Here is a 27351-nt window from a genome sequence, read left to right as displayed (position 1 = left end):
TGAACAGCCAAGTAAAAACATCAAGTACAAATATTAAAATACAGTTAAAATATACATATATAAATTTGGCCCCATTAATTAAAAACAATAAACAAAACACTTAAAAACACTTAAAAAAATTAGGCCAGCCCGGCTTGCTGGAAAAGGAAGGTTTTAAGGGCACGGCGGAAGGCACCGAGGTCTTGGATTCTCCTTATCTCTGGAGGCAATTGATTCCAGAGGGTAGGTGCCCCCACAGAGAAGGCCCTCCCCCTGGGGGTCACCAGCCTGCACTGTTTGGCTGATGGCACCCCGAGGAGGCCCTCTCTGTGGGAGCGCACGGGTCGATGGGAGATTGTCGGTGGCAGCAGGCGGTCTCGAAGATAGCTAGGCCCTATGCCATGGAGCGCTTTAAAGGTGATAACCAACACCTTGAAGCGCACCCGGAAGACCACTGGGAGCCAGTGCAGCTCGCGCAGGAGCGGTATTACATGGGAGCGCCAGGCTGCTCCCGTCACTACCCGCGCTGCTGCATTCTGGACCAGTTGGAGCCCTCCCCGAGCCTCTGTACGTGCCCTGCACTTACCTGCATCCAAAACGGGCCGCTTGGGGACTCCTGAGAGGGGGAGCGGGTGGGGTGGGGTCAGCCAGGAGTGGGATTTTGGGGTTCTCCGAACTGCACAGAATCTTAGCTAGAGGTTCTCCCGAACCCCCACAAACCCCCAGCAGCCCACCCCTGATCCAGAGTCACTTAACAACCATGTTACTGACTTAACAAATGCAGTGGTTCACTTAAGAACTGCGGCAAGAAAAGTTGTAAAATGGGGCAAAATCACTTAACAAATGTTTCACTTAAGCGACATAAATTTTGGGCTCAATTGTGGTCATATCTCGAGGACCACCTGTATGTTGGCATGAGATTATGGTTAAAATATCTAATGTTCTCCCCCCCCCCCCCCCGGTCTCATTCAAGAACAAGTTGATAAAAGTCAAGAAGTCCTGAACAGCAACTCCTTCACCCCTACCTCTGATGAATATGAAGACTGCCCATCCCCTTCCTCCATCAGATATCCTCCACCGATGAAGGAGTGTTTATCCCAGAACTCTCTTCCTTTAGCTTCCTTTAGCTGTCAAATTTGGAGGACCTGAAGGAAGAAATAGCACAAGTTTTTGAGAGGAAGAAGAAGAAAAGCGAGGCAGAAGGATCCGAGAAGGACCAGGACAGCAGAGAATATGACCACCATCTCTTGGAGATCAATTCCATGGTGGAGGTTTATAATCCATCCATCTATGGTGTGATACGTTGGATTGGAGACCTACCAGATGCAGATGAGACAGTTGCTGGCTTGGAGCTGGTGAGAGTAAAAAAATGGGAGAAGAGGCCCACCCAAAGGTGCTTTTCCAAAATGCAACTGGACTTTCTTGTTTTTTCCCTTGAAAACATTTCACTTCTCGTCCAAGAAGCTTCTTCAGTTCTTCAGTTCAGAAGTGAAGAAGTTTCTTGGATGAGAAGTGAAATGTTTCAAAGAAAAAAACCAAGAAAGCCCAGTTTGCCTGTTGGAAAAACACCTTTGGGACTACCATGATCAGGATGGTTGAGAATCTCCATAGACAAGAAGAGGCACATTTGCATATTTTATTCTTACTAGTCTAGCTTTCCGTAGATATGCAGCAGGGTTGAAATGCTCCCGGTTCAGACTGGTAGCAATGGCGGCTGGTGGTTCGGAGAACCGGTAGCAATGGCAGCGCGAGGCTCTGCCCACCCGCCCGGTTGTCATGTGTTTTTTTTTCCCTCTGCGCATGTGCAGAAGGGTTTGTGCATGCGCAGAGGGTCCTAGCACGCATGTGACACGTGCGCGCACTTCCGAACCGGTTGGGAAGGTAAGTAGATTTCACCTCTGATATGCAGTGATTCCACATCACCTTCAGAAGGTTATTTCCCAGATGAGTTAGATGCTAATTCCTTGAGGCTAATCAAAATACATCACTAAATCAAAATCAGGCCTATTATGGCCATTCCACTAGAGAATAATAACATAGTGTTTCTCAACCTTGGAAACTTGAAAACGTGCTGATCGCTTGCTGGTTGGAGAAATTGAAGTCCATACATCTTCAAACAGATAAGTTTGAGAAACACTGGCATATTTTAACATATTATGAACATAGGGTCATCTGAATCCTCCTTTCCACTTTAGGTCAACAAGATGTTCTTTTGAAGTAGTCCTCCACTTATGATCATAATTGAGACCAGAAATCCTGTTGCTAAACTTCAGAATATCTAGACTGTTGGTTTGAGCTCTGAGCTTGGTAATTTGATTGCAAACATTTTATCACCATTCGAGGAGACATCGTCAGGGCATTTTGAGTTGTGCTTGTCGGTCAGAACACGGTGTTGTGGCCCACCAGCGGCCTGCGTGGATTATTGCTGATCCCGACGACGAGGAGGCTGGTGTGGTGCTGCGCCAGCAGCCTGTGCAGCCGGCGCTCGAGTCGGACAGCGAGGAGGCTGAAGAAGATGTGGTGCCAGAGGCAGGGATTCAGTCAGGGCCTTCAGAACCTCCAGAGGCTCCTTTAAGTGAAGAGGATGAAGAGGAGGAGCCTCTTCTCAATGCACGGGCACGCAGAGCTGCCAAAAGGCAGGAGTGGTTCCTCAGGAGGAGGTCTCCTCGAGAGTAAGGCTTGGGGCTAATTGGCCACTCCCTTAGCCTATTTAAGAAAGTACGCAGCTTGTAACAAGCTGCAGGAAACAACTTTAGTTCGCTAATCATCGCGTTGGGACATCTCTGTAACCTTGCTTCTGGGCTTTCTGCCAACTCCAGTAAGACTCTGAATATCTTATCTGTGGAATTCTGGCAGGCTGTTAAGAACGCTTTATTAACAGCCGGCATTTGCTAAAACTGCGTTATTTGAGTAAACTAAGTTTTGTTCAGAGTTTGTGTGTGCTGTGTTCTTTGGGATCCATAGCTGGGGCAGAACACACGGATCTTTAAATACCTTTTTTATGAGATGTGTTTTGACTGACGAGCACAACTTAAAACGCACTGACGATGTCACCTTCAATGGTGATGAAACATTTGCAATCAAATTGCCAAGCTCGGAGCTCAAACTAATAGCTTAACTACCAACCCGAGCTACTAATATTAAAACACATTTCAGTATTTCTGAAGCCCTACCCAAAAATATTTAAATGCATGCTCAGCTGGTCCCCACCATTTCCTCTAGTTAGGGTTAGGGAGACAGAGCTGGAAATCAGGTAAGATGGCAAGAGGAGCCCCGTCTTGCTCCACGCGCCCCAAAATACTGTGTTTCCCCAAAAATAAAACCCTGACTTATATTTTTTTTAACCCCAAAATAAGCGCTTGGCCTTATTTTCGGGGAGGTCTTATTATTTTGGGGCACGTGGAACAAGACAGGACTCCTCTTGTTGTCTTACCTGATTTCCAGTTCTGTCTCCCTAACCCTAACCAAAGGAAATGGCGGGGTGCCATTAAATATTTTCAGGGAGGGCTTATTTTTGGGGAGGGCTTATTTTAGGGGGGGCTTATTTTAGTGCATGCACTCAAAAGCGTGATTGGGCTTATTATCAGGGGATGTCTTATTTTCGGGGAAACAGGGTAATAAGACCTCCCCGAAAATAAGGCCAAGCGCTTATTTCGGGGTTCAACAAAATATAAGACAGGGTCTTATTTTTGGGGAAACACGGTATACATCTGTGTTGGAGAGATGAGGGAAGCTCAAGTTCAAGTTTTCACTTGACCATGGTGGCTATCAGAATGGTGTATGACAGTGATGGCTAACCTTTTTGTCGTTGCGTGCTGGCACCCATAATGCAATGCGTGCATGATGCCCCCCCACCCCTTGCACATGCGTGCGCAACCCCCCCATGTTTCCCGCCTGTGCATGTGTGTGTGACCCATGCGCTTCCCCACACCCCAGCAGATGCGCATGCCAGCCCCCCATGCCCTGTTTTGGGCCTAGCAGGCCTCCCTGCAGCCTCCTGGGAACAAAAATGGGCTGTGGGGGGAACCTGACACAGCCCCACTCCCCATTTTGGGCCTAGCAGGCCTCCTTGCAGTCTCCTGGGACCAAACACGGGCCATGGGGGTGTGCTGCACCCTGTTTTTGGCCTAGCAGGCCTCCCTGCAGCCTCCTGGGACCAAAAATGGGCCGGGGGGGCGCAGCACCTCCCTACGCCCCATTTTGGTCCTAGCAGGCCTCCCTGCAGCCTTCTGGGACCAAAAATGGGCCACAAGGGGGACGTGCGTCTCCCACATGCGCCCTGCGCCCTGCACGTGCATGACAGAGACCCTGAAAACCAGCTGGCCAGCGGGAGGCGTGCACACATGTGTGGTTGAGTTGAGCTGGGACGACAGCTCATGTGCCCGGAAAGAGGGCTCTGCATGACACCTGTGGCATGCATGCCATAATTTCGCCATCCCGGGTGTATGCTGTCTACCTTCCCTTAAGCTCTCAGAGCACAGAGATACACATGTTGCATTATGTCAAGCTCCCATGTTCAGGGCTTTACATGACTTCTCCGTGGTGCCTCCTGCTGACCAATGTAACATGACTGTGGAGCTCTCTGGGTGAATAAGTAAGTAGTCCAGTCAATCAGTCCAGTATGAACAATTAGGAATCTTATTTAGACAAGATTTCCCCTACTAATATGTATAACCATATGAATGCAGTATCAGTATTGTATCTATTTCTTTCATTGTTCAATGAGGTCTGGCTAGATTATTTTGCAAAATACCTCACTGAAAAACAATGGAGGTAGTCCTCAATTTATAACAGTTCATTTGGTGACCATTTGAAGTTACAACGGCACTGAAAAAAGTGACTTATGACCATTTTTTCACACTTATTGCCATTACAGCATCCCTATGTGATTTACATATGGATGCTTGACAACTGACTCACTTTTATGACAGTTGAGTGTCCCTGGGGTCATGTGATCCCCTTTTGCGACCTTCTCTCAAGCAAAGTCAACGGGGAAGCCAGATTCATTTAACAACCATGTTACTAATTTAACAACTGCAGTGATTCACTTAACACATCTGGCAAGAAAATTGGGCAAAACACACTTAACAAATTTCTCACTTAACAACAAAAATGTGCTCAGTTGTGGTCATAAGTTGAAGCCTACCTGTATTATCCAATTTTTCCTTTCCTCAGTTTCCCTTATCCCAGTTTGTAACCACTAGACCAGGGGTGTCAAACTCAATTTCATTGAGGGCCGAATCAGGGCTGTGGTTGACCTCGGGGGGGCTGGACGGGTGTGGCCGATTGAGTGGGTGTGGCCAACAGGCTGGGTGTGGTCAGCTTGACACCACTCACTGGGAGTGGCTGACTGGGTGGACGTGGCCAGTTTGATGCCACTCCCCAAACTGCTGGTATGTTTCCTCTTCGTATTGGGTAGACCGGGCCGAAGCGACACAGGCTGGCCCCTTACATTTTCCAGGACAGCCCCGTGGGCCAGATCCGACCACATCACGGGCCAGATCCAGCCTGCGGGCCTTGAGTTTGACACCCCTGCACTAGACCTTCCGCTGCTCTTTAAAGCAGGGGGAAAACCTCTGAAGATCCCATTTTTCTCTTCTGCTTACAGCATGTTCTCCTTTACTTCTGTGTTAGATTCTATGCTTCTACGCCCAGCAGACAAGAACGATGGGGAATCTTACACTGAGACACGAGATCTCTTAAGAACGGAGATTGTCAACCCTTTGCAAAGTGAGTTTGGGTATATCATCTGAAAAAAGCCCAGTCGTTCTTGTTCTGACCTAGGCCTCCCAAGATCATGAAGCAGACTCCTCATCCCGATAAAACCTCTTTTATTTAGGTTAAAGGGAAATTCCTCTCCACCAAAGTCCCGGCAAATAGTTTTTCATGAGATTTCACAACTACAGACCTTTATCAGGCTTGGAGAGTTGCCAGGACGATACCTTCCAAACGCCATGCTGTAGCAGCAATTACTTGGCAAGAAGTCAGGAACAGATAGATCTTCACCCTAATGAATTGAACTAATTGTCTCCTGCAAACTCCCCTCCCCTTCGCTCCTTTTTATTCCCTATGGGAGGGTGTTAGGAAGTGGGGTTGAGGAGTACCCCGGACTGTGAACCAGCTCATGAGCAAACACACTAGGACTGAAATAAATCTGACAGAGGCGTCTTGTGTAAAAATATAATTTACTTTAAAACATTTAAAAAGCACTATGTCTTTAAAAAAGCACATTAGTAACAAAGTCTTATCTTGGTTATGTGAAGCCAGGCTATCTCCCTAGATTCCTCTCCACAATACCGAAACAGTTCACAAGAGAAAAAGGTTAACATGACAATAAGCAGCTTCAGTGTCGATACATCATCGAGGTAGTAGAAGGGCGGCAGCATAAACTTCACAGCTAAAAAAGTCACCTGAAGAAAAAACAATTTCAATCAGCAAACGTAGCTTGAAGCTTGTGGGAGGAAGAATGTCCAGCAGCAGCAGTTCTGATGATGGCTTGCGTGCTTCAAAACAGCAAAAGGCAAGCATCCGTAGGAGTATCTCTGCAACAGCGTCTGGAGTCCTTATCTGTGTTCTCCTCCCTTCTGTAACGTTGCACTGAGCTCTGCATCCAGCTTCCAGCAGGAGCTCTGCATCTAGGCCTAAACAGCGTTTAGGCCCAAGTAGCAAGCGAAAAGGTCCTTGCTTATATGGGGAGTTAACCTGCAATTAACTAGGGCGGGGAAGGCTTGCAGGTAATTGCAAACAGGAGATGGCTTGATTGAAACCATACTGTTTGTGACTGATCAAGTAGCCACAGCAATCCTGAAAACACTCGTGACAGAGGGGCCATTCACCGTCCACCTGTGCTTTTACTCCTGAGTCGGCCCTTGTTCCTTAGCTGTTCTCTTCTCCTGGCAGCTCTGCACATGCGCACATCGGGAACAGGCTCCAGCTGTTCTTCTGCCGCACTAATATCCGACTCCGAAGGCAGCTGATAACTGTTGGACGGCCCTGGCCCAATCTCTGCCTCCGACGTAGAGCCCTCATCAGAGCCTTCCCCAGACTCCAGGACTGGCCCATGTTCCTCCGTGGTGGGCCACAACAGCTCTCTTTTATTTATATATATTCAGCAAGCCAGAGAACAGCTGTGAACTTCTAAGATTGCCAAACATTTTTTGTGTGATGTGAGAATGCAGTGGTGGGTTAGTGCAAGACGGGGTAGTTTCCCAAGTGGATGAGTCATCCTGAGTCTGTCTCTCATTCTCCCTGAAATAGACTTGTAAATTCTGAAAGTCCAGCACATAACAATACCTAGTAGACATCATAGGGAGGGGGTATTACTTTATTTAGAGGGACGTGGTGGCTCAGTGGCTAAGACACTGAGCTTGTCGATCAGAAGGTCGGCAGTTCAGAGGTTCAAATTCCTAGTGCCGCATAATGGGGTGAGCTCCCGTTACTTGTCCCAGCTTCTGCCAACCTAGCAGTTCGAAAGCACGTAAAAAAATGCAAGTAGAAAAAATAGGGACCCCCTTTGATGGGAAGGTAACAGCGTTCCGTGCGTCTTTGGCATTTAGTCATGCCGGCCACATGACAACGGAGACATCTTCGGACAGCTCTGGCTCTTTGGCTTTGAAACGGAGATGAGGGGTGAAATGCTCCCGGTTCGGACCGGATCACCCGATATGGTAGCGATCGTGGCGGGTGGTTCGGAGAACCAGTAGCAAAAATCCCTGTGCCCCCCCCCCATGCCCAGCTGAGTGGCACGATCATCAGAGGCTTTTTTTTTTTTTTTTTTTACTTTTAAAAGCATTATTTCTACAACTTCTTCCGCCGAAAAAATGCTTTTAAAAGTTAAAAAAAAGCATCTGATGATCGTGCGGCTCAGCTGGGATCGTCAGAGCGACTTTTAAAGCATTTTTTATGCTTTGAAATGGGAAGAAATAGTTCTTCCCATTCCGAGGCATCTGAAGGATAAGGCATGAAGGGGCCTGCCAAGAAGAACAGAAGGAACCCAGATGAGATTGGGAGGAAGAATAGATGAGGACTACTGATGGGGCCCCCATTTTTGTACACACAACTCAAAAAAAAAGAGGCAGATCTCAGGTTTTTCAAATCTTTTTCAGGAAACCATGGAAAAGTACAGGTAGTCCTTGACTTACAACTGTTTCTTTAGTGACCATTCAAAGTTACAATGGCACTGAAAAAAATGAGTGTCCTAAAGGTGCTTTTTCAAGAGACAACAGGACTGTCTGGTTTTTTAATTTATTTAATAACTTTATTGTCATTGTACGTATATACACAGTATACCCATCCAACGAAATTCACTTAACACCCAAAGACCAGGCCCAACACACATAACAATCCCCAAACACACCCCTACTCACCACAAATTCCCCACCCCTAAACCACCCAAACATCCACACAACAGACCAAGTAATGCTGTCTAGCAGCTCACTGATGGTGGCCCTTAAGTTCATTGTTGAGTGCAATTATAGCTCTGGGATAAAAACTATTCAGAAAATGTGTGGTCCGAGTTTTAATTGTTCTGCATCTTCTGCCAGAAGGCAACAGTCCAAAAAGATTGTAAGCAGGATGGGAAGAGTCTCTGAGAATGTTATGCAACTTCCTCAAACAGCGAGATGCGAAGATGTCGTCCAGGGCTGGTAGCTGGAGCCCGATGATATTCTGGGCAGTTTTAATGATTCTCTGTAGAGCTTTTTTGTCCACTACAGAGCTGCTCCCATACCATGCAAGAATGCCATATGTCAGGACACTCTCAATGGTGCTGCAATAGTAGGACAGAAGTAGATGCTGAGATAGATTTATCTTCCTGAGCATTCTCAGGAAGTACAGCCTCTTCTGTGCCTTCTTCACAAGCATGTTAGCATTCATAGTCCATGAGAGGTCCTTTGAGATATAAATGCCCAGAAATTTAAAACTACCAACCTTTGACAGCGTTTCGCTTCCCATCCAAGAAGCGTCTTCAGCTCTTCTGAGCTTCTTCAAGAAGCTTCTTTGGAGCTAAAGACATTTCTTGGATGAGAAGCCAAACACCTTCAAAGAAAAACAAGAAAGTCCATTTACCTCTTGGAAAAGCACCTTTGGGACAACCATGACCTGGATGACTGAGAATCTCCATAGACATTTGACTTATGAGTGTTTTTCACACTTAAGGCCATTGCAACATCCCCATGATCAAAGTTCAGATTCTTGGCAACTAACTCAGATTTTTGACGGTTGCAGTGTCCCTGGGTCATGTGATCCAATTTTGTGACCTTCCGACAAGCGAAGTCAATGGGGAAACCAGATTCATTTAGCAACCGTGTCACCAACTTAACAACTGTAGTGATTCACTGAATACCTTTGGCATGAAAGGTCATAAAATGTGGCAAAATTCACTTAGCAAATGTCTCGTTTAGCATGAAAAATTTTGAGCTCAATTGTAGTTGTAAGTCGAGGACTAATCTGTACTGCATACAGTAACTGCTTGGACAAGATTACTCAAGGCAGTCCGGCTTTAAAAATTAATTTGAGTTAGTTAATTTTTGTTCTCTCCGCAGTGATAAATGTGCTGATAATTTTATATCCCCAAGATATAACCATGAATTTTTAAAAAACAGTTACTGTATTTTTCGGACTATAAGACGCACTGGAATATAAGACACACCTTAGTTTTTGGGGAGGAAAATAAGAAAAAAGCTGATTGGCGGGTGGATCGGCTTCTGGGAATACCCCCAATCAGCTGTTCACAGAGGTGAATTTTAGCAACAGGTTTGTGGTTTTGAGCTCTGTGCCTTGCTTTTTTCAGCCTCTGAAACCTCCATTTCAGAGGCTTTTTTTCTTCCTCTGAAACCTCTGTTTCAGAGGCTTTTTTTCTGAAGCTCCATTTCAGAGGCTTTTTTTCTGAAGCTCCATTTTGGAGGCTTTTTTTATGAAGCTCCGTTTCAGAGGCTGGGTGGGGCTACATTCAGAGTATAAGACGCACCCAGATTTTCACCCTCTTTTTTGGGGGGGAAAGGTGCGTCTTATACTCCAAAAAAATTTCTTCACATTGTGTTTCTTGGATGAAAGGAGAAAAAAAGCACAATTGCAATTAAAACATAATTTAAAGAATTGGGAATGGCCAGATGAGAAATTACAATTGATTCCATTTTATTTACAGCTACAGTTAACTAAAATAGGACTATATTACTTATATGTATATAGTACAACATAATTTTTAAATTACTTTTTTTTTAAAAAAAAATCCCTTTTATGTGTTCCAAAAAGGGGCATTCCTTAGCATTTATTTATTTATTATATTTACAATAGCCATAATAATGGCACTTAGACCTATATATCACTTCACAGCCCTCTCTAAGCGGTTCACAGAGTCAGCCTCTTGCCCCCAACAATCTGGGTCCTCATTTTACCGACCTCGGAAGGATGGAAGACTGAGTCAATCTTGAGCCGGTCAGAATCGAACTCCTGGCAGTGAGCAGTGAGTTAGCCTGCAGTACTGTAACAGTGACAGTAACAGAGTTGGAAGGGACCTTGGAGGTCATCTAGTCCAACCCCCTGCTCACACAGGAGACCTGTACTAGGGATTCGAACTGCCGAACTGCCGACCTTTCTGATCGACAAGCTCAGTGTCTTAGCTACTGAGCCACCTAGTCAGGCTAGTCAGTACTGCATTCAAACCACTGCACCACCACAACTCTTTGGGAATGAACCAAACCATTTAGTGACTACATGGAGACTTGTTGAAACCTTATCCTGGCAGTTTGGCCCAAAACAGGAACATCTAATATAATAGGGGGCGAGACATTGGCCCCCACAGAGAGGGCGTGTAACTTGGGCGTCCTCCTGAATGCACGGCTGTCTTTAGAAGAGCATATGACGGCCGTGGCCAGGGGGGCTTTCTATCAGGTTCGCCTGATACGCCAGTTGCGCCCCTTTCTGGATCGGGACTCCTTATGCACGGTCACTCATGCCCTCGTCACTTCCCGCCTGGACTACTGCAACGCTCTCTACATGGGGCTCCCCTTGACGAGCACTTGGAGGCTCCAACTGGTGCAGAATGCGGCCGCGCGGGTACTTATGGGGGTGACATGGCGCTCGCACGTGACACCTCTCCTGCGCGAGCTGCATTGGCTTCCAGTGGTCTTCTTGGTGCGCTTCAAGGTATTGGTTCTCATCTTCAAAGCGCTCCATGGCTTAGGGCCCGGTTATTTACGAGACCACCTTCTGCCTCCGATAACCTTCCACCGGCCAATACGCTCCCACAGAGAGGGCCTCCTCAGGGTGCCGTCGGTCAGGCAATGTTGGCTGGCGACCCCCCGGGGAAGATCCTTCTCTGTGGGGACACCCGCCCTCTGGAATGAGCTACCCCCAGGGATACGACTGATCCCGGACCTCCGGACCTTCCGCCGGGCCCTGAAGACTTTTTTATTTCAGCAAGCCGGGCTGGATTAAAAATCTTTTAATTGGTGAATTTTATGGGTAAGGGGTTTTAAATTGGGGAAGCCAAAGATAAATTTAATTTCGTTTTAAAGTATTTTAATGTTTGTATTGTGTGTTTTTAATTTTGGCTGTTCACCACCCCGAGTCCTTCGGGAGAGGGGGCGGTATAAAATAAATAAATAAATAAATAAATAAATAAAAATAGTCTTTGACGTATGACCGTAATCGAGCCCAAATTTCTATTGCTAAGTCAGACAGCGGTTAAGTGAATTTTGTCCCATTTTACAACCTTTCTTGCCCCAGTTGTTAAGTGAATCACTGCAAATTGTTAAGTTGGTAACACGGTTGTTAAATGAATCTGGCTTCCTCATTGACGTTGCGTGTCGGAAGGTCACAAAAGGTGATCATGTGACCTCAGGACACTGCAACCATCATAGATATCAATCAGTTGCCAAGCAACCAAATTTTGATCATGTGACCACGGGGATGCTGCAACGGACATAAGTGTGGAAAATGGTCGTAAGTTACTTTTTCCAGTGAAGTAACTTTGAACGGTCACTAAACAAGCTGTTGTAAGTTGAGGACTACCTGTAGTCAGGATGGTGGCTACAATAATGGAACTAAATTGCTCTGATCGCACAACCACCATCTTGTCGATGTGTCTGACCTTAGATCAGATGTGTCAAACTCAAGTCCGGTAGCTGGAGCCAGCCCACAGGGTGGTTAGATCTGGCCCATGGGGCCACCCTGGAAACAGTGAAGGACTGGCCCATGGTGCCTCTGCCAGTGAAAACAGAGCTCGGGAGGGCCACAAGCAGCCCTCCCAAGCTCCGTTTTCACTGGCAGACGGTTATAGGAGGCTGTCGCAGCTGAAAACGGAGCTCGGGAGCCCCGTTTTCTCTGGCAGAGTGCTCGGGTCACCACAGGCGCCCCCGACATGAGTGATGTCGAGCTGGCCATGCCCACCCTGGCCACGCCCACTCTGCCCCCGGGGCCAAACACAACCTGAAGAGGTTGCAGAAAAAAATGCTTTAAAAGTCTCTGTGATGATCCCAGCGGAGTTGCCTGATCGTCAGAGAGACTTATAAAGCATTTTTTCCTGCAACCTCTTCAGCGGAAGAGGTGGTTAAAAAATGCTTTGAAAAGGCTCTGATGATCCCAGCTGTGTTGCCTGATCGGCAGAGCCTTTTCAAAGCATTTTTTTGCATTTGCAGAAAAAATGCTTTGAAAAGTTGTTTTAAAAAAACAGTTGGCCACGCCCACCCAGTCACATTACCCCACCACCACCAAGCCACGCCCACAGAACAGGTAGTAACAAATTTTACATTTCACCCCTGGCACCGCCCCCTAGAGTCAGGAACAACTAGCACATATGTGTGAGGGCAACCTTTACCTTGACCTTTACTTTTACCTTTATTACTTTATTTCTATTCTACTCTTCCTTTCTTTGCTCAAGGGAAGGCAGGTTTGTCTGAACTGGGTGTACAAGGGGGGTGGTCATCAGGAAAAGATTGCCTCTCCATTTTTGCCTTCTTTCTCTCGACAGATCTAGAAGTTTTCCTCACCCTGCTGTTCCAAGTGCTAAAGATGGAGCCCCTCTTTCAGATCCGGTGAGAAGGATGAAGGATGCTTTCTATTTCGTAGTCCAATGCTGTATATTTGTGGTGTGCAGAACACTTCAAATTCAGACTTGTCGCAGATTCAAGATGCTCCATTTGGGGCCCAAAAACATTTATTTCGGCGGCAAAAGAGGTCTGTTTTGTATTCAAAATGAGGTGGTTTCAATTACTCGGAATTAACAGAGCAGCCCCATTTCATCTGTTTCAAACTCAAAATGGGGCATTTTGGAAATAAAATGTATGTGACTCTGATGAATATTCATGCAATTTTACACCAAGGTAAGTTAAAATAGGGAGTCACAGATATTTGTATATATATTCTTTGATTAACTGGGATAGGTACAGGATAATAATATATAACATTTTTAGTTATATAGAGAGCAATGAACTTACTGTGACCACAAACCACCCCTAAATTTCTATTTGGCCTTGGAATGGAATGGAAGAATAGAGTAGAGTAGAGTAGAGTAGAGTAGAGTAGAGTAGAGTAGAGTAGAGTAGAATAGAATAGAATAGAATAGAATAGAATAGAATAGAACAGAACAGAACAGAACAGAACAGAACAGAACAGAACAGAACAGAACAGAACAGAATAGAATAGAATAGAATAGAATAGAATAGAATAACAGAGTTGGAAGGGACCTTGGAGGTCTTCTAGTCCAACCCCTTGCTTAGGCAGGAAACCCTATACCACTTCAGACAAATGGTTATCCAACATCTTAAAAACTTCCAGTGTTGATTGTTTTGATTGTTCTGTTTTGCTAGGCAGTATCTCTGTACTCCTTAGAATGGTTTTGCAACCCTGAGGGATAGAAATTTTAATAAAATAATCCATGGTAGAAAATAATCCATGTTGCTTACATTATTTTCCTACATTTACACATTTTCTCCCGGTTTATTCCAGACCAACTAGTATCCCTTTAATCTAATTCTCTTTTTCTCCCATTTGAACCCAGCTCCGCTGGCCAGGACCCTCATGGCTGCATATTCTACCAGATATTTACTGAGGACCATCCAACTTGATACAGTGATGGATCTAACCCAATAACTCATGAGACAGAGTAAAGTCTTCAAGAAATTCTTTTATTGCAGGCCTGGATTGTTCCTAGGCCCATTCCTCTGATAACAACTGACCTTTTGTCCTTCTCTTGCAGGTACACATCTGGAACTTCTGGATGGCCTCATGGTGAGACCTCTTATACCCAGGGGGAGGAGTCAGAGGTAAGGTGGAGTGATGGGGTGTGTGGTTGTGTTAACCCTTGCAGGACTGTGAGGGGATGTGACATGAATGGGTTAGACATTTAACCTGACAAAACCCCCTCTAAATGTCTAACTGATGGCCGGTACATGATATTTGCATACACACGTTACATGCACAAGATTACATGATTTACATATAGACACATATTTTTGACGTGAGGTACGCGTGTTGTTTGTGAGGTAAAGGTTTGGTAAGTATATCAGCAGTTTGCTCCTCAGTGTCACAGTGTATGGCCTTAATGAAACCAATCTCCAAGAATTGTCTAACATGTTTACATTTAATGTCGATGTGTCTTGATCTCTGTCCCACGGCATCGGCCTTTGATATTTCTATGGCTGCTTTATTATCTTCATGGATAATTATTGGGTATGATGGTTCAGTCCAAATATCACTGAGTAAGTCATCAAACCATATTAGGTTATTTGCGGCTTTGGATAAACAGACGAATTCTGCCTCGGTGGTTGATGTGGCTACTAGTTTTTGTTTCCCCGAGTACCAATGTATGGGGCTATTGTTGAGGAAAAGTACATACCCAGAAGTGCTTTTCCTACTTTTGATATCTCCCGCCCAGTCAGCGTCTGCATAACAGTTTAACTTTGGTTTCATGGACAGGTCTGGTTCAAGGCATAATTGGGCATCAATACTGTATTTTAGGTACCTGAGTAACCTTTTGATGGCATCCCAGTGTAGAGTTGTTGGCTTACTCACATGTCTAGATAGTAGGTTGACAGCTAAAGCGATGTCTGGCCTTGTCATGTTGCAGCTTCGTTATATACATTTTTTAGAAAATCTGGTTGCATGGGGGTCTCGCTGGGTTTTGCCTCAGACATATTACATTTTGATAATAGTTCTACGATCTTTTCTTTTTGCGAGAGTCGGAAGCCTTTGTCAGTTTTGGTTACTTGGACCCCTAAGTATTTGTCTATTTTCCCTAGTGATTTTAATGTGAAATGACTTCCTAATTCAGCGGCAAACCTGTCACATTTGGTTTTTTGTTTCCCTATGTATAATATATCGTCCACATAGACAAGGATGCCTTCAAATGATTCCTTTTCTCGCTTTATGAAGAAGCATTTATCTGCTGAAGTGGCGGTGAAGCCCATAGAGTTGAGGGCTTTGGCTAGACAATCGTACCACCTTTTACCTGACTGTTTAAGTCCATATAAACTTTTATTCAGAAGCCACGTGTTGTTTTCTCCTTCGTTGTATCCTGGTGGGGCCTTGACGTAAATTTCCTTATCCAATTCCACATGAAGATATGCAGTTTGTACATCGAATTGAAATACTTCTAGTCCCAGGATGGTGGCTACTACTAGGGCGCTCTTGACGTTCTCAGCCCTGACCGTGGGCGAGTAGGTGTCAGTGTAGTCCTCTGGGTACTTCTGGGCGAAGCCTTGTGCGACTAACCTCGCTTTGTACAATACTTTATTGTTTTCTAGTGTTTTGACCTTGAACACCCACTTGGTCCCTATTGGTTTTTTGCTCTCTGGTGCTTGAGTTGGTGAGTATACTCAAAGGTCCCTAAGGCTCTCCATTTCCCTTTCCATGGCTTGTTTCCACTTTTCTGTCTCTTCCTGGGGAAGGTCAAGTATCTCTTCATAGGAGCTGGGTGTGATATTGGCTGTGTGTATAGACATGATGTAATCCTCAAGTCTCTTTGGTATTTTGTTTCTATTCACCCTGACTGGTCTGTCAGGAGGTGTGTTTGTTTCATGCAGGTGCTCGGCTTCTTTGTTAGTGAGGCTATCTAAGTTCAGAGTGGGGTGCCCTTCCTTCCATTCCTTGGCCTTTAGTTTGTGGTTTTTGGACCTGTGTGTTATGGTTTCATTTGCTTTTTCAGTGATTGGTTCCTCATCCCTTTGTTTATGTGAGTGCGCGTCCCCGCCAAGGAAAATGTCGTTGGAATGAAGCCTTGACCAATTTGAGTGTTCATGAAAGTCCGCAGATCTGGACACAATGAACTTGTTGTTGCAATCCACGAACCTGTAACCCTTTGTTCCTGGTTCGTACCCCATGAATCTTAGTCTTTTGGATATCTTTTCTCCTTTCTTTCTTAATTGTCTGGGGATAGGAACGTCCGCTGGGACACCAAATATATGCAGGTGGGCTAGGTTAGGTTTTTTCTTATACATTATCTCATATGGGGTTTTATTAATTGAACTTGACCACAATCTGTTCAGTGTATAGTTGGAGTAATGCAATGCCTCTGACCAGAATGATTGGCTCATCCCTGCGTCTTCTAGGACACATCTTACCATTGTTTGGAGCACGCCGTTTTTACGTTCTATGACTCCATTTTGAAAGGGGGAAAAAAGTTAAGAGGTGAAGTGCAATATGCCCTTCCCTTAACCATTTTGTAAAGTCTCTGGCCATGAACTCTGTACCTCGGTCAGTCATTACCTGTCTAATTTTGGTGCCATGTTGTAATTCCACTCTTTTATAGAACTCTTTGAATTTTTGGAATGTTTCATTTTTATGTCTGAGTGAGTATACATAACTGTATCTACTATAATCGTCCACTATGGTTAGAAAAAACCTTTTTCTATGCCTAATGGATGGCTTCAATGGTCCCACTAGGTCCATGTGTACTAGTTGAAAGGTAGAGTCAGTAGTCCGCTCTGATTTCTTAGGCCTCGCTTTGACCTTAATTTTTGAGCATTTACACACGGAACACTCTAAATAATTCTCACAATCTTTTACTCTTAAACCCTCGGTACAGTCCAACATTTTCTTAACAACTGGGAAACTGATATGCCCTAGCCTTCTGTGGAGAAGGTGTGCACAATTATCATGGATGGGCTTTCCCATAGATACCGTGTTTTTACCTGGTGGCATGCAATTGGTTTCCCTCTGGTGTATCCCTCCTGTTTCTGTGTTTCCCTTTTCTTCATTGGCAGTGCTTGTGTTTACACTCCCTTCGTCATTCTCGCTAGGTGCAAAATAAGGTAGACCGTCGTGTATGGTTACCTTCCCAACCTTTCTACCTTGATTGGATAAGTATACCCTGCCTTCTTTGAACATTATTTCGGTGTTTGTGTCTGTTGTGAGTTTAGTGGTAGCTAGCACGTTATAGGGTATTTCTGGCACATATAGCAGCCCCTTTATTTCACCTATTCCTGGGATACGTACACTTCCCTTTCCTATTACCTTGGCAATGCTCTGGTTGGCCACTCTGATCTCAAAATCTGTCTCTATGAGGGAAATGAATAAATTTGGGTTATGTGTGGTGTGGTTAGTGGCTCCTGAGTCTAAGAGCCACATGTTCTTGCTTATTTTCTGTTTGGAGTCTGGCTTCTCATGTCTGAACCTGTACATGGACCCTGGGTTACTGTCCCTGGAACTGTCCCTACGCTCACTGTTTCGCCTGGGGTTGGGGGACCACCCGGGCCCTCATTCCCTAAAAGGCCTGCGGTCTGGTGATTGTCTCCCTCTTCGATCATTGTATCCCCTGTCCCTATTGTTTCTGGGGCAATCCCTTTTTAAATGGCTCCTGGAACCGCAAGTAAAGCATTCTGGAGTACCTTTTGCCCTATCCTGGAACTCAACCCTCTTGGTGGGCCTAGGATCTCTCCTGGATAGATGGCGGTCCCTCCTTAGGTTATCCTCTGCAATTAGGCAGTTGGTGAGTATGTCTAAGGATAAGTGTTCTAGACTGAGACTGTCCAGTTGTGTCACAAAGTTGTCCCAGCTATTGTCTAATGAGTTTATGACTATGCTCATCATACTCTCCTCGGTGATTGCTTCCCCTCTCTGCATTAATTCAGCCCTGGTAGCATTCAGCTTCAACAGGTGCTCGCTCATGGGAACCCCTGGCCTGAGCCTGGCAGAGTGAAAATCCCTGGATATCTTTGTAGTGGTGGCTCTACTTCTACTGTAAAATAGGCTATAAAGTTTTTGCATGACCTTGTGTACCGTCATGTGATCACCTATGCTTGGGTACATAGTAGGTGAGATGCTGGTTAACAGTATACAAAAAGCTCTGTGATGAATACAGTCAATTTCAAATGTCCAAGGTTTCTGGGGTGGGTTTGAAATTAGAAAAAGCATGTTTTCTTTCATAAATGTTATTTGCAGTTGCTGACTCCATTCTAAAAGGTTTCTCCCATCTACCTGTAGTTCAAGAAAGTTAGCAGGTAATGTTCCAGAATTATTTGGGTAATTACTTACTGGGAGCAGCTGTCCATGGTCCTGGATGTGAGTGAATTCACAATAAGGCAATGGGATGCTTGAGCTTAGGTTAAAAAAACTGCTAGACACTTTTTTTTTCTCCTCTCCCTGCAGGTGAAGACTGGGCATGCGCGAAGCTCATTTCGCTCTGGAAGTCGTCGGGTGAGGAGCTCGTGGTCACGGCTCCCAGGCCTAGGCCTAGGCCTGCCAGGGGGAGGTTGGACTCACCCCTGGCGTATCTGGACTCCACGCTGGGCGTCAGAGCCTGTTGCTGGGTGGCTGGATTCCCCGCAGACATCAGTGGAAGGCGTGGGGGCATTGCGGTCGTTGGTCGAGGACTTCCGAGGTCTGGTGGCTTGGCGGTGGCGGCAGCGGCGGCGGTGGGTCCCGATCCATGGATGCTGGTTCCTGGGTGAGCAGAGAAGCCCAGAGGAGGTCGTGGAGCAGGTAAGTAGCTGGCTTGGTTTTCTTCCCTCGGGTCTCGCGCCAATAGTTGGGGGGGGTGGTGAGTTTGAGTCCTGCCGTGTGGCCAGTCCATAGGTGGTCGATGTTCTTTGTTCGTCGCGGAAGTGAGTCGCTTTTCTTGGGAGTGGCAGGGTCGGTGTTTGGTTGTCGATGGTTGCTCTGAGGTCCCTTCGGGTCCCAGGGGCTTCCTCGCGGTTCGTGCTTGCCACGGGAGGTTTGAAAGCGGAGCCGAAGGCTGCTTCGAGGATCTCCATTGCTTTCTCGATCTCGATCTCAGTAGGTGAGCTCCTGGATTTTTGGTTTTTATTTCTATCATTGTTGTTGGATGAGTCTTTATTTGTTTTAGGGCTTGGGCAGGTTCGCGCCAACGGATTTGAATCTGGGCTTCCCATTGGTTGCTGACGATTCCAAGATGGCCACCAGGAAAAGGGCGTGAAAACAGATCCTGCCATCTCTAGCTCGTCCGGTTGGGGTGATGTTTCCCCTACTGGATCTGGGCCCTCGCAGGTCAGTTCCTTCTCCTCGTTCGCTGCTCCATGGTCCCTTAGCAGTCTCTGGAGGTTCGCGATGAGGTCCTCATCTGTGATGGGTAGCTCCATGATTTTCAAGACGGCCGTCTTGAAGTCGTTGTTTCTGAGTGGGGTGGTGCTGGTACCATTCCCTTCATCTCCCCTGTGTGGCTCAGCCCTGGATGGGGTGCATGGATCATCCATCTGCTCTCTCCCAGCTGAGGTGGTCTTCGGGATGGCTCCAGAGGGAAATAGTTGTGCAGCCATTTGTCTAGTGATGGCTCTTGTGTTTATTCTGTTCTTCTTCTCAGAATAAACATTTGATTCAGTGATTATTCAGAGTTATGGGTAACCATCCTCTGCTACCATTTGATACAGTGATGGATCTAACCCAATGACTCACGAGACAGAGTAAAGTCTTCAAGAAATTCTTTTATTGAACTTCCGGTGGCTCCGCAGACGACGAGGACGGTCTCCATAGACCGCCAGCCACCCGATCTGTTAAAACCGCCCTGACAGCGCTAAACAGCTGTCCGGCGGTTTGAAAAAACTCTCCTTCGGGCAAAGAAGGAGAGGAGAGTCGGAGGGGGTGGGTAGAGCTCCCCGAAAGTCACTGGATTAACTCCAGGGACTCGGAGGGTGAGAGCTCCCCAGTTCACCCCTCCCATCGCTCCGGATCACTGGTGCCTCTGTTATTCAGAGCAAGACGTCTGCGTCCAATTCTGCCAGCAAACAGTGAGTTTTAATGAGTTCTAACAAGGCAGACAGAGCGGAAGCAAGAGTGCAAGCTTTTTAAGAGAAACAGAACTTAACTCCGTGAATACATTGTTGCAAACGGAGCTCTCTTGAGCTGGAGGCTGGAGAGGAAGCCTTTGTTATGGGTGGAAGGGAAAGTGAAAGTTAAAGGGAAACTGCTTGTTAAGAGCCCTCTGCCTGAAGAGAAAACTGCTGGGGATTGAGCATAGCTTGAAGAGAGGATTGTTTATTTTGGAAAAACTTTGAAATATACTTTGTAAGACTGTTTATAAGATTTTGTGGCTGTAAAAGGAAAAAACTTTTCTTAAAAAAAAATGGCTGCTAAACAACTAAAGCCACCAACTTCTAAAGGGGGAGGTGGTTCCCCTGTAGTGACTCAAAAACAACAACTTCTGGCTGATACACAGTCACAAGACCTTAAAGAATTTATAATGGGTGCCCTGAACAATCAGACAGAAATGATGAAAGAATTTTCAGAGGAGCTAAAGAAACTTACAAGTGTGGTGGAGGAAAAACATGATGAAATAAGAGATGACATTGTTTATGCAGTTTCAGGATTGGCTACTCACATGTTAAAGATTGAGGAGAGAGTACGGGAAATTGATGATGCCAACTTGGAGCTTGCAACTAAACTAGGAGAGGTTATGATACAGACAGAGAAAGTGGATGACGAAATGGTTATGTTACAATACAGATCAATGGAATTTGCCCTGAGGCTGAGAGGTTTGAAAGAAAAGAGTGGTGAAAATTTAAAAGATGTTTGTTCCAATGCTTTAGCAGAGCTGATCTCAGAAAGGCCAGAAGATGTGGCAATTCAAATGGACAAAATTTACAGGGTCAATTCCTGGCTGGCAAAACAAAAGCAGCTACCAAGAGATGTGGTGATTTATTTTACAACAAGGAGACTTAGAAATGACATTTTGCAAGCATCTTACAGAAACAAGACTAAAGTGGAGGGACAAGAGTTGGTGGTCCTGAAAGAGCTTCCTCCTAAAATGTTAAGAGACAGAAAGCAGTTTGGTTTTTTGGTGAATGAGCTCAGAAATCAGCAACTCCAGTACAGATGGGATGTCCCATTTGGGATAATAGTGACATACGCTGGGCAAAGACATCGTTTAAACACAGTTGGAAAGGCAAAAGATTTTTATGCCAATGTTTTAAAGGCTGGAAGGCCACCCTCACCAGGGGGTGCTAGAAAGCAATTGGAAATCACACAACAAGAGAAAGATGGAGGGCAACCACAAACTTATGCTCAAGCACTAGCTGGAGGAGCCATTCTGGAAGAAGATCCACTATTGAGTGGGGGTCCACCACCAACCCTTGAGTCATTAACGATGATACAGCTGCCAAAAGATCAACGATTGACAAGAGCTACTTACAAACAACATCTGGCACAACAGCCTCAAGATCCAACCCAACAAGCCCAAAAAACACAAGCAGTGGGAGGAGCTAGGCCGAAGTCTAAAATGGCGGAGGAGGTTCAGCTGATGCTCTCAAAGCTTGGAACGCCCAGAGATGGCAAATAAATTTTTATCTTGGAATGTTAACGGTTTAAATTCTCCACAAAAAAGAAAGAAAATATTTCACTATTTGAAGCAATTTCAGAACGATGTCATTTGTTTGCAAGAAACGCATATTAAATTCTCAGATCAAAAGTACTTGATAAATTCGAAATTAGGTACACATTTTGTGGCATCAGCACCAGAAAAGAAAAATGGCCTAGTTATATACGTTAAAAGAGGCTTAGTGGCCAATTTAATTGAGGCTGACACTCAAGGTAGATATATTGCAATTGAATTAACAACACAGAATGGGAAGCTGCTTGTAATTGGAGTATACGCACCTAATCAACAACAAGATAAATTTTACAAACTTTTACATACCAAAATATTACAATGGGACTATAGATCTTTACTTTTAATGGGTGATTGGAATGGGGTATTAAATACCCAGAAAGATAAAAAAAGTCTTTCCAAAATTTCCATGCGTGCTAAGTTGCCTAAATCTTTTTTTGATATCTTGGAGGATATGGAGCTCAGAGACATTTGGAGAGAAAGGAACGTATTGGAGAGCGATTTTACTTTTTTTTCAGATAGGCATCAATCCTTTTCTAGGATTGATTTTATATTAACTACAAATGATCTTTTTTCTAGGGTGAAGAGTACGAAGATATGTCCAAGAACTTTAACTGATCACAGCCCGGTTTGGGTGGAACTAGAGCAGGAAAGAGGGGAAAGGAGGTCTTGGAGGTTAAATGAGAATTTATTTAGATATGAAGATAATTTGTGTGAGCTTAAAAAACAAATGAAAGAATTTTTTATTAACAATATGAATAAAGGAACTTCAATGGAGATGGTATGGGATGCGTGTAAGGCATATATGAGAGGAACATTAATTTTTTTGAATAATAAATATAGATTAAAACAACAAAATAGACGGAAAGAGATAGAGGAGGAAATTAAAAAGAAAGAACAACTGCTTATAATTAACCCGGGAGATAAAAAGGCAAAAGATATGATTAATATTTTAAGAGAGCAATTTAATATGTTAATGGCTGGGCAAGTAGCAACCAGCATACAATATGCCAGACATAACACATTTTGTAATGCTAATAAACCTGGGAGATGGTTGGCTTACACGATGAGGAAAAAACAGAAATCACGTGTTATAGATAAGATAGAATTTAGAGGTAAAGAGATTTATCAACAGAATTTAATAAAAAAGGCTTTTTTGGAGTTTTATACAAAATTATATGCTAAAGATGCAATTCAAGATGCTGATATTGATAGATATTTAAAGATGGAGATTCCTGAATTAACGCTGGAACAGAGAGAGAGATTGAATCAGCCAATAACTTCCGAGGAAATTGTTGGGGCAATTAAACAATTAAAAATAGGTAAGGCTCCGGGAACAGATGGACTAACAGCTGTTTATTATAAACATTTACAATCTGAAATGTTAGAACCACTAAAAATTTTATTTAATAAAATACAAGTAGGAGGAGGAGTACCACCTTCTTGGAAAACAGCCTTTGTTTCACTAATTCCAAAGGAGGACCAAAATTCCATTAAACCTGAGAATTTCAGGCCAATTTCACTTCTGAATACTGATTATAAGATTTTTGCTAAAATATTAGCTAATAGATTAATGCCAGTTATGCAACAAATAATTCACAATGATCAATCAGGGTTTATAAAAGGGAGACAAATGAGATATAATGTTAGACAAATTGTAAACTTACTGGAATATTTGGAGAAAAATAATCAAGTCCCTGCAGCGTTTATATTTCTGGATGCAGAGAAGGCATTTGATCGTTTGAACTGGCAATTTTTGTTCAAAATAATAGAGAAAATGCACTTTGGGGAATATTTTACACAATCAATTAGAGCGATATACCAGCAGCAAACAGCACAAATCATAGTTAATGGAGGTTTAACAGAGGCTTTTAAAATTGAGAAAGGAACAAGGCAGGGGTGTCCTCTGTCCCCACTATTATTTATTTTGACTTTGGAGGTACTATTGAACAAGATACGTGACTCAGAAAAATTGAAGGGTATTGTAATTAGACAACAAGATTATAGATTAAGAGCCTTTGCAGATGACTTGGTTATTACTTTATCTCAACCTATAGAGTCGGCTCCATATATATTGGATATAATTGATCAATATGGGAAAGTATCAGGATTTAAAGTTAATTCACATAAGACAAAGATGATAGTTAAAAATATGACTATACTTGAAAGAGATAAACTAGCAAGATTAACAGATTTTGAAATAGTTAAAAAGGTTAAATATCTAGGGGTATACATAGCAGCTTCAAATACAAAATTATACAAAAATAATTATGAGGTACTTTGGCAGAAGGTACAGAAGGATATGGAAAATTGGAAAAAATTACAGTTGTCTTTATTGGGAAGAATTGCAGCAATTAAAATGAATGTTTTACCTAGATTTTTATTTCTGTTCCAAATGATACCTGTGCTTAAGAAGGATGAAAATTTGAGAGAATGGCAGAAAGGTGTTAATACTTTTATTTGGGCTGGGAAAAAACCCAGAATAAAAATGAAAATTATACAAGATACACGTGAAAGAGGGGGTCTTAAAATGCCTAATTTAAGATTATATTATGAAGCAGCGGTTTTATCACAAATCAGTGATTGGTTTAATCTAACTGAGGGGAGAATTTTGAATTTAGAAGGTTATGATTTGTTATATGGATGGCATGCCTATTTGTTATATGACAAAAAAGTGGATAAAGTATTTAAGGTTCATATATTAAGAAATGCTTTGTTAAGGGTTTGGAAAAAATATCAATATAAATTAAATTATAAGATACCTTTATGGGCAAATCCTAGACATGCAATAGAAAATATAAGTATAGAACAAAAACAGGAGGTGATTACCTATAAAGAGCTTCTTATTATGGAAAGGGGGGTAATGTATCTGAAATCTTTAGATATACTGAGAGAAGAAGGTATAATTTATACATGGTTTCAGTATGGTCAACTTCAGGCTAGATGGAAGGAAGATCAAAAAACTGGCTTTGTGCAAAATGAGGAGAATTTGGTAAAACAAATTAGAGATCAAAAACAAATGCATATTAAAAGGTTGTATAATGCTTTATTGGAAATAGATTCTGAGACGGAATTGGTTAAAGACTGTATGATTAAATGGGCACAAAATTTTCAAGAGCCAGTAATGATGGAAACTTGGGAAAAGATTTGGATTAGAAATGTGAAATTTACACAAGCACAAAATTTAAGAGAAAATTTTTATAAAATGTTTTATAGATGGCATTTAGATCCTAAAAAATTATCATGTATGTATTCTAATGTGCAAGCTAAATGTTGGAGATGTGACTGTGATGATGCAACTTATTATCATATATGGTGGACTTGTAGAAAAATCAAAGCATTTTGGATAAAGATTTGGTGGGTGATGCAGAATATTCTTAAAAAGAGACTGAAATTTACTCCACAGTTGTTTTTACTGGGTATAACTACGGACTGTACAGTTGCAGAGACTAAATTGATTTTGAACTTGATAACAGCAGCAAGATTGTTGGTAGCACAATACTGGAAGAAGGACTTTTTGCCTACTATTGATGATTGGATATTGAAAGTAACTAATTTAGCTGAAATGGCTAAAATTTCAGCATATCTGAAGGATCACACACAAGAAAGGTACATACAGGACTGGAGAAGATGGATTGATTATATACAAAATAAGTATCAGACCAAAAAATATCAAATAGCTTATGAATGATTTCTTTTATTTGTATAAGCGTTATATAAGTGATATTAGAAGTATTATGTTTAAGAAATAGGATTTTATATATGGGGGGTTAAGAAATTTTTTTATAGGGGTGTTAGTTTAATGATTGGTTATGCATTTTAGATTATTGTTAAAGATCAATAGAAATACCTTGTATTCTGCTCTGGGAAGTCGGGGAGGGGGAGGGGGAGGGGGGGTTGGGAGGGGGGGTTGTGGGGAAAATGTGTTTGTTTTAAAACTTTTTCAATAATAAAAAAAAAAAGAAATTCTTTTATTGCAGGCCTGGATTGTTCCTAGGCCCATTCCTCTGATAACAACTGACCTTTTGTCCTTCTCTTGCAGGTACACATCTGGAACTGCTGGATGGCCTCGTGGTGAGACCTCTTATACCCAGGGGGAGGAGTCAGAGGTAAGGTGGAGTGATGGGATGTGTGGTTGTGTTAACCCTTGCAGGACTGTGAGGGGATGTGACATGAATGGGTTAGACATTCAACCTGACACAACTCATGTGGTCCCAACAGTTCAAGAGCTTCTGGAGGGATCACTGGTGATCGGGATCTCAAATTCACAGAGGTGAGATACAGGACCAGGAAGATAGGCAGATGTGACCTTCCTATCCCCTCAGATATTGTTTACAGCAAGACAACTTGTATCACATTTGAAGGACCGCAGGGTACAGAAGGTTGTTCTAAGGCAGGAATGTCAAACTCAATTTCATTAAGGGCCGCATCAGGGTTGTGTTTGGCCTCGGGGGCAGAGTGGGCGTGGCCAGGGTGGGCATGGCCAGCTCGACATCACTCATGTCGGGGGTGCCTGTGATGACCCGCGCACTCTGCCAGAGAAAACAGGCTCCCAAGCTCCGTTTTCAGCTGCGACAGCCTCCTATAACCGTCTGCCAGCGAAAACGGAGCTTGGGAGGGCTGCTTGTGGCCCTCCCGAGCTCTGTTTTCACTGGCAGAGGCACCATGGGCCAGTCCTTCACTGTTTCCAGGGTGGCCCCATGGGCCAGATCTAACCACCCTGTGGGCTGGCTCCAGCTCCTGGACTTATTTATTATTATTTATTATTATTTATTTTATTAGTTCAATTGATATGCCGCCTTTCTCCGGAGACTCAGGGCGGCTTGAGTTTGTCAAACTTGAGTTTGACACACCTGATCTAAGGTCAGACACATCAACAAGATGGTGGTTGTGCGATCAGAGCAATTTAGTTCCATTATTGTAGCCACCATCCTGCCCCCGAGGCCAAACACAACCCTGATGCGGCCCTTAATGAAATTGAGTTTGACATCCCTGCCTTAGATCAACCTTCTGTATCCTGCGGTCCTTCAAATGTGATACAAGTTGTCTTGCTGAAAACAATATCTGAGGGGATAGGAAGGTCACATCTGCCTATCTTCCTGGTCCTGCATCTCACCTCTGTGAATTTGAGATCCCGATCACTAGTGATCCCTCCAGAAGCTCTTGAACTATTGGGACCACATGAGTTGGATGGTCCTCAGTAAATATCTGGTAGAATATGCAGCCATGAGGGTCCTGGCCAGCAGAGCTGGGTTCAAATGGGAGAAAAAGAGAATTAGATTAAAGGGATACTAGTTGGTCTGGAATAAACCGGGAGAAAATGTGTAAATGTAGGAAAATAATGTAAGCAACATGGATTATTTTCTACCATGGATTATTTTATTAAAATTTCTATCCCTCAGGGTTGCAAAACCATTCTAAGGAGTACAGAGATACTGCCTAGCAAAACAGAACAATCAAAACAATCAACACTGGAAGTTTTTAAGATGTTGGATAACCATTTGTCTGAAGTGGTATAGGGTTTCCTGCCTAAGCAAGGGGTTGGACTAGAAGACCTCCAAGGTCCCTTCCAACTCTGTTATTCTATTCTATTCTAT

General features: G+C 43.7%; 1 pseudogene; it reads left to right on the top strand.

Annotated features, from left to right (window-relative positions):
• The window catches only part of LOC139317704 (ubiquitin carboxyl-terminal hydrolase CYLD-like), an 83880-nt pseudogene that overhangs the window by 42923 nt on the left and 13606 nt on the right, over positions 1-27351 (top strand).

Source organism: Pituophis catenifer, unplaced genomic scaffold (genome assembly GCF_029215685.1).
Source record: "Pituophis catenifer annectens isolate HBS135680 unplaced genomic scaffold, rPitCat1.0.hap2 SCAF_5, whole genome shotgun sequence".
Classification (NCBI taxonomy): domain Eukaryota; kingdom Metazoa; phylum Chordata; class Lepidosauria; order Squamata; family Colubridae; genus Pituophis; species Pituophis catenifer.
This window is presented reverse-complemented; position numbering and strand designations above follow the sequence as displayed.